This window comes from Leopardus geoffroyi, chromosome B3 (assembly GCF_018350155.1).
Source record: "Leopardus geoffroyi isolate Oge1 chromosome B3, O.geoffroyi_Oge1_pat1.0, whole genome shotgun sequence".
In the NCBI taxonomy this organism is placed as follows: domain Eukaryota; kingdom Metazoa; phylum Chordata; class Mammalia; order Carnivora; family Felidae; genus Leopardus; species Leopardus geoffroyi.
The window spans coordinates 19,496,710-19,509,652 of NC_059337.1; positions in this window are offsets into that span (position 1 = coordinate 19,496,710).

The following is a 12,943-nucleotide window of genomic DNA, read 5'->3' on the forward strand; positions in this document are numbered from 1 at the left end:
AAAGAATTATTCACCATGATCAAGTGGGATTCATTCCTGGGATGCAGGGCTGGTTCAACATTCACAAATCAATCAATGTGATACATCACATTAACAAAAAAAAAGAGAAGAACCATATGATCCTGTCAATCGATGCAGAAAAGGCCTTTGACAAAATCCAGCACCCTTTCTTAATAAAAACCCTTGAGAAAGTCGGGATAGAAGGAACATACTTAAAGATCATAAAAGCCATCTATGAAAAGCCCACAGCTAACATCATCCTCAACGGGGAAAAACTGAGAGCTTTTTCCCTGAGATCAGGAACCCGACAGGGATGCCCACTCTCACCGCTGTTGTTTAACATAGTGCTGGAAGTTCTAGCATCAGCAATCAGACAACAAAAGGAAATCAAAGGCATCAAAATTGCCAAAGATGAAGTCAATCTTTCGCTTTTTGCAGATGACATGATATTATACATGGAAAATCCGATAGACTCCACCAAAAGTCTGCTAGAACTGATACATGAATTCTGCAAAGTTACAGGATACAAAATCAATGTACAGAAATCAGTTGCATTCTTATACACTAACAATGAAGCAACAGAAAGACAAATAAAGAAACTGATTCCATTCACAATTGCACCAAGAAGCATAAAATACCTAGGAATAAATCTAACCAAAGATGTAAAAGATGTGTATGCTGAAAACTATAGAAAGCTTATGAAGGTAATTGAAGAAGATTTAAAGAAATGGAAAGACATTCCCTGCTCATGGATTGGAAGAATAAATATTGTCAAAATGTCAATACCACCCAAAGCTATCTACACATTCAATGCAATCCCAATCAAAATTGCACCAGTATTCTTCTCGAAGCTATAACAAGCAATCCTAAAATTCATATGGAACCACAAAAGGCCCCGAATAGCCAAAGGAATTTTGAAGAAGAAGACCAAAGCAGGAGGCATCACAATCCCAGACTTTAGCCTCTACTACAAAGCTGTAATCATCAAGACAGCATGGTATTGGCACAAAAACAGACACATAGACCAATGGAATAGAATAGAAACCCCAGAACTAGACCCACAAACGTGTGGCCAACTCATCTTTGACAGAGCAGGAAAGAACATCCAGTGGAAAAAAGACAGTCTCTTTAACAAATGGTGCTGGGAGAACTGGACAGCAACATGCAGAAGGTTGAAACTAGACCACCTTCTCACACCATTCACAAAAATAAACTCAAAATGGATAAAGGACCTGAATGTGAGACAGGAAACCATCAAAACCTTAGAGGAGAAAGCAGGAAAAGACCTCTCTGACCTCAGCCACAGCAATCTCTTACTCGACACATCCCCAAAGGCAAGGGAATTAAAAGCAAAAGTGAATTACTGGGACCTTATGAAGATAAAAAGCTTCTGCACAGCAAAGGAAACAACCAACAAAACTAAAAGGCAACCAACGGAATGGGAAAAGATATTTGCAAATGACATATCGGACAAAGGGCTAGTATCCAAAATCTATAAAGAGCTCACCAAACTCCACACCCGAAAAACAAATAACCCAGTGAGGAAATGGGCAGAAAACATGAATAGACACTTCTCTAAAGAAGACATCTGGATGGCCAACAGGCACATGAAAAGATGTTCAACGTCGCTCCTTATCAGGGAAATACAAATCAAAACCACACTCAGATATCACCTCATGCCAGTCAGAGTGGCCAAAATGAACAAATCAGGAGACTATAGATGCTGGAGAGGATGTGGAGAAACGGGAACCCTCTTGCACTGTTGGTGGGAATGCAAATTGATGCAGCCACTCTGGAAAGCTGTGTGGAGGTTCCTCAGAAAATTAAAAATAGACCTACCCTATGACCCAGCAATAGCACTGCTAGGAATTTATCCAAGGGATACAGGAGTACTGATGCATAGGGGCACTTGTACCCCAATGTTTATAGCAGCACTCTCAACAATAGCCAAATTATGGAAAGAGCCTAAATGTCCATCAACTGATGAATGGATAAAGAAATTGTGGTTTAGGGGCGCCTGGGTGGCGCAGTCGGTTAAGCGTCCGACTTCAGCCAGGTCACGATCTCGCGGTCCGTGAGTTCGAGCCCCGCGTCGGGCTCTGGGCTGATGGCTCAGAGCCTGGAGCCTGTTTCCGATTCTGTGTCTCCCTCTCTCTCTGCCCCTCCCCCGTTCATGCTGTGTCTCTCTCTGTCCCAAAAATAAATAAACGTTGAAGAAAAAAAAAATTTTTAAAAAGAAATTGTGGTTTATATACACAATGGAATACTACGTGGCAATGAGAAAAAATGAAATATGGCCTTTTGTAGCAACGTGGATGGAACTGGAGAGTGTGATGCTAAGTGAAATAAGCCATGCAGAGAAAGACAGATACCATATGGTTTCACTCTTATGTGGATCCTGAGAAACTTAACAGAAACCCATGGGGGAGGGGAAGAAAAAAAAAAAAAAAGAGGTTAGAGTGGGAGAGAGCCAAAGCACAAGAGACTGTTAAAAAACTGAGAACAAACTGAGGGTTGATGGGGGGTGGGAGGGAGGGGAGGGTGGGTGATGGGTATTGAGGAGGGCACCTTTGGGGATGAGCACTGGGTGTTGTATGGAAACCAATTTGGCAATAAATTTCATATATTAAAAAAAAATAAATTAATTAAAAAAATAAAGTTAGGGTGAGGGATTTAGCAAGGTTCCCAACCTTGCCAGACCCCAGATTCAATGTTCTCTAGCCTTGAGAGGCCAGGAAAGACTGTCAGATACCTTTTGAACTGACAAATGTCCCAGGTGTTACTGCCCTTTATTCCCAGATGTTGGCTTTATAACTGCATGATTAAAAAAAATATGTTAACCTATCTTGGTTACGTTTTTTTTAAGTTTTTAAAAGTTATTTTAAGTTATTTTTTAAGTTATTTTAAGTTATTTTTAAGTTATTTTAAGAAGGTTTTTTTAAGTTATTTTAAGTTATTTTAAGAAGGATGGCTGGCATGAACCACCCAGTCTACCATTACATGAATACATTTAAGAAAAGGGATAGGGTGCTCTTGCAAGAGTCTAGTCTAAGGCACCTGTTCACCACTTGAAAGTCACAGTAGCCAATTCTAATCGTGAGGCATGTACAGTGTAATTTTTTTTTTATTCAAGTGACTCTGCCACTTATTAGCAAGTCACTTTGCTTTTCTGAGTCTCAGTTTCCTCATGGATCAAATGGCAGGAATCATCTCTTTCACAGGGTTAGAGCAGATGATGGATGTGAAATTGCTTTGTGACAAAGGCAAAAAATTGAATGTTATTATTTTGGCACTTTCCAAATGTAATTTTGCTTTTTACTAGTAAGAGCCAAGCTCCAGAAGTTTGTAAGTGGTTGAAATATATTTTTCAAATAAATAAAATGTTTCCTAGTAATAGTCAATTTCTTGAAGTTTGTGAATAGTTTAAATCTATACTTGAAATAGTTTGGGATTCTTGGTTACTTGGATGAGATCAGCTTCTAAAAATTTATTGAGCTGTATATTCACAGTGTGTGCATTTTTATGTCTATGATTTTATATTTCAATGAAATCTGTTTAAAAACCAAAAATTTGAGGGTGCCTGCATGGCTTAGGTGGTTAGGAATCCAACTTCAATTCAGGTCATGAGCTCATGTCTCATGATTTCCAGCCCCACATCGGGGCTTGAAATTCTCTTGGGATTCTCTCCCTCTCTCACTGCCCCTCCCCCACTCACTCCCATGCACATGCACTTTCTCCCTGTCTCTCTCTCAAAAATAAATAAACATTTAAAAAAAAACTGAAAAAGATAAAACCCCAAAATTTATATATGTATATTTAAAAAATTTTTTTAATGTTTATTTATTTTTGACAGAGAGAGAGAGAGAGACAGAGCATGAGCGGGGGAGGGGCAGAGAGAGAGGGAGACACAGAATCTGAAGCAGGGTCCAGGCTCCGAGCTGTCAGCACAGAGCCCGACACGGGGCTCGAACTCACAGACAGCGAGATCATGACCTGAGCCAAAGTCGGACACTCAACCGACTGAGCCACCCAGGCACCCCCCCAAAAATTTATATTTTATTTGAATGGGTATTATATGCATGTAGGATAAAATTTAAAAAGTAGAAAGGGGTGGAAACATGTTTTTCTTTTCATCCTGCTCTTCAACCTTTCACTTTCCTTCCTTAGCAACCACCATTGTTGGTTTCTTTTGTATTGCTCCAGAGATTATTCTATGCATATTGAAGCACATGTGTATATGTAGGTGTCTGTACCTACATGGTCCCTCCCCTTTTAAACTCAATGTCAGCATCCTATACATGTTGTTCTGCAACCCACTTTTTTCACTAAATATAAATCATTCTGTAGCCATACTTATGAACTCATGTATAGTTACAGTTACTTAGTATTCTGATGTATGGATATTCTGTAATTTGTGTACTAATATTAGATATGCCACTCTTTTGTATTATGTACCCAAGAATATTATTTACACACCTTTTGTGTGAACGTATTTTAGGGTAATTTCTAGAAGATGAAATGCTTAAAGAGTGTATGCATTTAAAATTCTCATATATTCAGATTGCTTTCTGTAAAGGTTATATACTCCTGTCAACAATGTATGAGATTTGAGAGTGTCTGGTATCCCACACTCTTGCAAATATGTTAAGTGTATTTACATTTGCCAATTTGATAAGAGTAAAGAAAGGAAAACAAAGATATCTCATTGTATTCCTTTTATATGGATGAGGTTGAGCATCTTTTCATATGTTTAGAAAAAACTTTAATTTTCTTTTCAGTGAAGCTTACCATTTGTGTTTTTAGTAGATTTTGTTTTGTTTAATAAAGTAGGCTTCATGCCCAGTGTGGAGCCCAACTCAGGGCTTAAACTCACAACCGTAAGATCATGATCTGAGCTGAGATCAAGAGCTGGACCCTTAACCAACTGAGCCACCCAGGTACCCCCTTAGTACATTTTCTATTGATGTGTTATTCTTCTTTTTATTAGTTTGTGGTTTGCAAATATTCTTTGTTAATTTGTCCTTTATATTTGTGGTTGTTTTAGCCAGGCAGAAATGTTTTATTCTTATGTGGCCATATTTATTAATCTTGCCCTTAGACACAAAGATTCCATAGTATAAAGATGTTGGTTCTCAGAAAATTACTTTTAAAAAATGAATATAAACCCAATAAAAAATACCAGTGGGTCTCCTTCCTTCCTTCCTTCCCTCCCTCCCTCCCTCTCTCTCTTTTTTTTTGAAATAAGCATTTCTAAAGTTTGCATGGAAAAATTAAAAATGCATAGAAAAATTCCATAAAAGAATAATGAGGGTGACTGTATCCATTACACATTAAAAAAGTATTACAAAGCTACATCAATTAAAGCAATGTGGTGTTGATGTATTGTATTAGTCTCTTAGGGCTGCTATAATAAAGTACCCCAAAGTGGGTGGCTCAAAACAAGAGAAATCTATTCATTTCCAGTTCTAAAGGCTAGAAGCCTGAAATCAAGGTGTGAACAGGCCATGCTCACTCTGAGACTCTGGAGAGGATCCTTTCTTGCCTCCTCCTAGCTTCTGGTGGTGGCCATCAATCGTTGATGTTCCTTGATTTTGTAGGTACATTGCTCCTTCCTATCTCCACCCATCATCACATGCACTATCCCTGTGTGTCTTGTGTGTGTATCCAAATTTACCTCTTTTGTTAAATTTTATTTATTTATTTTTGAGAGAGAGTACACAGAAGGGGCAGAGAGAGAGGGAGAGAAAAAGAGAGAGAGAATCCCAAGCAGGCTCTGCACTGTGGCAGCAGAGAGCCCAAAGTGGGTCTTGAACTCACAAACCATGAGATCATGACCTGAGCCAAAATCAAGAATTGGTCACCTAACTGACTGAGCCACCCAGGTGTCCTTATGTTTCCCTCTTCTTATGAGGATACCTGTGATATTGAATTAGGGGCCCACCCTACTCCAGTATGATCTCATCTTAACGAATTACATATGCAATGACCCTCTGTAAAAATAAGGTCATATTCTGAGGTACTGGGGGTTACAACTCTAACATATCTTTTGTTTTGTTTTGTTTTTTGTTTTTTTAAAAATTTTTAAAAATGTTTATTTTTGACAGAGAGAGAGAGAGAGAGAGAGACAGAGCATGAGCAGGGGAGGGGCAGAGAGAGAGGGAGACACAGAATCCAAAGCAGGCTCCAGGCTCTGGGCTGTCAGCACAGAGCCCGACATGGGGCTGGAACTCACAGACTGCAAGATCATGACCTGAGCCAAAGTCGGACGCTCAACCGACTGAGCCACCCAGGTGCCCCTCTAATATATCTTTTGGCAGGGTAGAAGGGAATGAACACAATTCAACCCATAATTTGAATGTATAGATAGATGTCAAGAGAATAGAATGGAGATCAAAAATAAGCCTAAATATATTTGGGGATTTGGTGTATTATTAAAATGAAGGAAAGATGGAACAACTGTATAGCAGTTTGGGGAAAAAAAAAAAAGGAAGTTGGATCACATTCTTCTTCTTGATACCAAGGTAAATTCTAAATAACAAACCTTTGATCAAAGGTTTAAATGAAGAAAGTACTGGTAGAATGAGAAAATCTGAAAGTAGAAAAAGTCTTTCTAAACATGATCTAAAGCCCAGAATCTGCAAATTTACTTGTAAAACTAGAAATTAAAATAGATAAGACATTATCCCTGCTGTGACATTGCTTCCACTCCCTTATGGCTTCTGGGGTGAGTGAAGAAGGTGTGTAGTTACAGTTGCTCTTTGGGGGACTGTGGGTAATGCTGGGTGTGCTCCTGTGTGCTGGCAAGCAATGTTGAGGTGAAGCCTTAGAAGATTGAAAATCTTGATAAAGATAAGCTATCTTAAAGTAAACATTAAGAAATTTTTTAAAAATGGGGAGGGGGTGCCTGGGTGGCTCAATCAGTTAAGTGTCCAACTTTGTTCAGCTCAGGTCATGATCTCACGGTTTGTGAGTTTGAACCCCACGTTGGGCTCTGTGCTGACAGCTCAGAGCCTGGAGCCTGCTTTGGATTCTGTGTCCCCCTCCCTCTCTGCCCCTCCCCTGCTCTCTCTCTCTCTCTCTCTCTCTCCCTCTCAAAAATAAACATTAAAAAAAAGTTAAAGATAAGCTATCTGGAGCCACCTGGGTGACTCAGTTGGTTAAGCATTGAACTCTTGATCTCAGCTCAGGTCATGATTTCATGGTTCATGAGATCCAGCCCCACATTGGGCCTGCACTGACAACGCAGAGCCTGCTTGGGATTCTCTCTCTCTCTCTCTCTCTCTCTCTCTCTCTCTCACCCTCCCCCTTGTTCATGCACACACACTCTTTCAAAATAAATACATAAACTTTAAAAAAAAAAAAAAAGATAACCTATCCATCACTCTGTTGGATACTGTAGATTCAAAGATTTAATATGACCAGTGGCCTATATCAGCTTAGGTCAAGGTTGACATGTTTCCTCCGGGCATACCTCCATTCTCCAATCCCTGCCTGCAGCAGCATCTAATCCATCATAGCCCTCTGAGCCAGGTATTCTCAATACAAAAAAGTTGAGGCAGCCACAACCTACCAATAATAGATGAAGCCTACTGGGAATTCTGGGCTTGACCCATTACAAGTATTGTCTCCACTGATTTGTGCAATGGTGCGATACCCTTAACTAATACTGTTTGTCTTTGCAAGAAAGACCAGCATCCTTGGTTTGTTTTTCAAAACTACATTTGAATTTACTATAAACTTGTTTTGGGGCACATTTATTATCCCTTCTAGTATTTGTTTCTCCTCTGTTAAAGTCCTATGTCTGAATTTTGTCTTAAACTTTAGTGCCAGGATAAACTCTCTCCTCCCAAAATGTCTGACATCTTTCTTTTTTCTAGCAATGAGAAGCAAACAATTTGTGGTTCCCCCTGTTTGCCTTGGCTACTAAGAAACTCAGAACAGGGGCGCCTGGGTGGCTCAGTCGGTTGAGCGTCCAACTTCAGCTCAGGTCACGATCTCACGGTCCGTGAGTTCGAGCCCCGCATCAGGCTCTGGGCTGACAGCTCAGAGCCTGGAGCCTGCTTCCGATTCTGTGTCTCCCTCTCTCTCTGCCCCTCCCCCGTTCATGCTCTCTGTCTCAAAAATAAATAAATGTTAAAAAAAAATTAAAAAAAGAAACTCAGAACAAAATTAAATGCTCGATAACAGGAACTGTATGATGTCTTTTCCCTCCTCTCTTTGTCCTCATTTTATATTGCTCTTTTATCAACCTCACTGTACACATATCCTTTCCTATAAGCCACCTCAAAGCCAGAGCATTTGCAGCACATGGTACAGGCCTCACTATCTGGGTCCCCTGCCAGGGTACCATGGGGTGCCCCCCTACCTCTATGGAGGCTCTAGCTTTCTACTCTCCCTTGCTGCCTCAGACCTGGTGGTGGCAATCACCTCCCTGGAGTTGCCAGCCCTGGGCCACTGAACCCCACCCCTTCATCCACCTAAAGTTTGCCTTTGTAGGCCTTTATTAGGCTCTTCTTGATTACCCAGTTCATGCAGACCATCTATTTCTAGCCAGGACCCTGTCTGCTACAAACAGTGAATGTCCGGGCAGTGGGTCTGGGAAACAGACCCTCAAAATGGGATTGGGGACTGTGTTGCTCACATATTTAAGAAGTGAGCAATGGGACACTGGTAACACATAGCATGCAATGGCATCTCAGGCATTCAGAGTATCACTGGTGACATCCTAGGAGAGCAAAGCAATGGGAGATCAAAGGTCTGAGTAACAGTCCTTGTGGCAACAAAGGGAACTGGAAAGACAGTGAGGTCACCTAGCCACTTCTGATGGGCTCCCAAGTGTATAGGGAGGACAGGGAGAAGGACAAAGTGAAGGTAGTTATTTATGGTCAGTGTAGAACCTAAGTGGGAAACCAGAAAGCTCTGATGGAATTCCTGTATTCGTTATGGCTGCAGAGGAGAAATGGCTGTCCAGGGCTGGACTGTAAGGGTTGCAGAGTTGCATTGCCAATGAAATGCTTGGCCCTATCCGGTCTTGCACGTTAAGGGCACTGAAGGGGAAGAGTGGGACCTTGAGCTATGGGTTGACGCAGAGGAGGCTGAAAACTTTGACCTCTAAATCCCTTTGCCTCAGCCCAGGCAGCCTCCCCCTGCAGGAACACCTTTCCATGAACACACCTGGGGCAGCTACCTCTCCTGCTGACGCCAATTACAACCTCAAGGACTCACCCATTCTCCTCCTTAGTGCCTCCAGGCCACAGGAAGAGTTTGATCCCAACATATGCCAGATGGAAAAGTACCATGCCAGTAGTGGAAGGGCAGAGCTGAACAGGCCCTGGCAGGGCGTCATCCCTCTGTGCTGGCAGGAGTCTGGGAAGAATCATAGTAATGGACTCCAAGGCTCCCAGAAGGACAATGAATTATAAAAGGCTTACTGGAGCTGAACTTCTCAAAATGGAATTCAGGGTTTAATGTGTTGGCTGGAGCAACAGGGTTGAATTCAGGGTTTAATGTGTTGGCTGGGGAATGGTGTTCAGGTCCACTAGATTCCTTATCTGAAGCCTGTGTTCAAAGTGGCCTAGAGTCAGCTCCCCATGATGCTGGCTTGAATGGACTGCCAAATATGGCTCCCTGCAGTTCATACAGGTCAGCTTCTTGGGGCAAGAATGGAGTGGAGAGTGGATGTGGAGGGATAAACAGAAATTACCCAGCACTGTCACTGTCACTATCCTTGATAGTGGTAATGAACACTGATGTCTCCTCACCAGCACCATTTTTAGTGCATTGATAAAGGGATGTCCTCAAGGCCACTTCTGGATGGTATCATTAAGGGGTACACTGTAGGCCACTGTATTAGCTTCTTCTGGCTGTTGTAACAAATTACCACAAACTGGGTGACTTACAACAACCGAAATTTATTCTCTTATAGTTCTAAAGGAGAGTCCAAAGTTAAAGTGTTAGCATGGCCATGCTCTTTCCCTGCCTCTAGGGGACGATCCTTCCTTGTCTTTTTTGGTCCTAGTAGCCCCAGGCAGTCCTCAGCTTGTGGCTGCATCACTCCAGTCTCTGCCTCTATCTTCACAGGGTTGTCTTCAGTCTGTGTGTCTCGTCTTCTTGTAAGGACACCGATTGTTATGGGCTGAATCCTGTTCCCCCCGAAGTCATATGTTGGAGCCTTAGCCTCCAGTACCTCAGAATGTGACTGCATTTGGAGATAGGGTCTTAAAGACATAATTGTGTTAAAAGGAAGCCTTCAGGGTGGGCCCTAATCCAAACTGAGGGGTCTTTTTAAAATTTTTTTAATGTTTTATTTATTTTTGAGAGAGAGTGAGACAGAGCGTGAGCAGGGGAGGGCCAGAGAGAAGGAGACACAAAATCTGAAGCAGGCTCCAGACTCTGAGTTGTCAGCACAGAGCCTGACACGGGGCTTGAACCACGAGCCGTGAGAACATGACCTGAGCTGAAGTCGGATGCCCAACCGACTGAGCCACCTAGGTGCCCCAAAGGATCTTTTTAAAAGAGGAGATTGGGACATGCAGAGAAAGGAGAAAAGACCACGTGAAGAGGCACCAAGAGGGTGGCCATCTGCAAGACAGCGAGGGGCCTCAGAGGAAAGCAAGCCTGCAGACTTCGACTTCCAGCCTCCAGAATCTTGCAATAAGAAATTCTGTTGTTTAAGCTACCTGGTCTATGGTGCTTCATTATGGCAGTCCCAGCAGACAAATACACTAATCACACTGGATTAAGGCCTACCCTAATTCAGCATGACCTCGAATGAACTCATTTTAATTTGATAACATCTACAAAGATGCTATTTCCAAATGAGGTCACGTTCACAGGTACCAGGGGTTAGGTCTTCCAACATATCTTTTGGGGGATAGATTTCAACCCGTAACAGCCACCAGGGCATCAGTTGACCAGTTTAGCTGGTATTATGTTGACCCCACGAGCTCTAGCTTTCAGCTGAGTTCAGCCAGTGAGGCACTGGCAGAGACTGATGGGTGGGAAAGTGGGTTCAGAGTACTTATTCTGGTTCCTTCTCACTGGGAAGCACGGGTTGGCTCTCTCTACCGCAGGCCGTCTTTGTCAGGTGGATTTCTCCCACATAGGCCCTCTCTACAGGTTCTGGTGACTGGTCTCTTTGCAGATCTTTAGCTTGTGGGGTGGGGAGGAAAGCATCAATGGCTCCCCAGTGGTGCTGGCTGCCCCTGGTATTGTACCCTCTCTCACTGGTTTCCCTAAACCCCAACTACACCTATGCAGTTAGCTTCTCTACTGAGTACTTACTCCTCCATCAACTGGTTTGAGTAAGCCATGTTTCCTGCTGGACCCTAACCATTAACAGGGCATTTTCTAGGCTCCTTTTGGGATCAGGGTGTGATATATTTACCAGAGCAGCATTCTTCCTATTTGTTAGGCAATTCTCTTGATTACAAATCTTGGGGATGGTCCTCAAGGATCAAGTGGGGGAACCTTGATCCAGATTGGGTATTTCAAAGACTGAAAGACTGGTATTAGAAGATCCATGAGGATTTACCATACTTCCACTGCAAATGGCCAGTTTCTTTCCCTTCCCTGCTTCCACACTCTTCTACACGGTTTTTGTTTCTTCCATTGAGAGGTCTTCCCCCACCTTTGCATCGGGCCTGGACTTAGGAATTGGTTAGGCTGATGGGATGGTGGCAAATGTGAAGCAAACAGACTTGGAAAGTTTTGGCACACTCTTCCTGGAGCTGAATCACCACCATGTGAACAAGCCCAGCCAGGCTGTTGGAGATTGAGAAACACATGGCCTCCCTCACCTGCCGCCAGCTGAGAGCCAGCCAACCAGTGTGTAAGGTGTCCGTACCTGTGTGGTTTCCACAATGCCCCCAACACTGGTTACCTTCTTGACTTTTTAACTTCCTCTAACTCCAGCATTTAGTGGTCAGGAAGGTGAGAAAAAAAGCACATAGCAACGGCCAGAAAGGTAGGAGCAAACCAGTCACGTGCAGAGTCCTAGCAGTCAACAGTGTTTTTCCAAGGAGTGCTCAATTATCGCCAATGATGCTTGGTTAAGGGGAGTGTTGAGAATGATCTGTCAGGCAATCCCACAGGTGACCTTAAGAGCTTTGGAGAGGCAGAACTAGACAGAGATTACAGAAAACTGGTTCAAGGAGGGAACTGGCAAGGGGAGAGATGTGGGCCATTGTGGGAATAAAACCCAGCTTGTGGTGCTGTGGCAGACAGAATAGGAGGGGCAGCAAGGAGGGGTCAAGTGCTACTAGGCCAAACAAGACGTAACCAAGAGTTCCACCAGTTTGAAATCTGATGGCCCGGTGAGAGCCCAGTGTTCAGCAGGTCGGGTAAGGAGCAGATGACAAGCAGAGACAACTCCAAGCTTGAGCTGCAGAGAAGGGCACCAGTGGGAGCCAAGGCTCTGTTTCACATGGGCTCATTCTTGTTTGGATGCAAAGCCCGCTTGAACATGTGGTGAGGAAGAGCCAGTAGAGAGGGCAGGGGGTTAGGAGAGGCAAGAGTGGAGTCCGTGAGAGGGTAGGGGATCCGAATGACTGTTCAAATCTTTCTCCTCATGTACAGAGGCAGGTGCACGGGTCAAGGACAGAACTCCAACTACCAGAGTTTCAACTGAAGACTCATCTGTATCTTGCCCAAGGGTCTACTAATGTTTCTCCATGATCAGGATGGACTGGGTCACACATTCATCACTGAAAACTTATAGCTCCCAAGGGTCTATCACGTCAGTTCCAAGCTGCCATCCCAGCCGCAGCCCCTTTGCTGAGGCATGAGGCAGTGTCCTGCCGGGTTCGACATGGCTCTCTGGCCCTGGCCCACTCTCTTCTTCCCCACAGGCCTCAGGTTCTGGCTCCACCTCCTCCTCCTTTCAAGAGGAGAGCAAGACCCACCTTCCCTGGCTACCTCAGCCCACCCTTCTGAAACGCTTTCT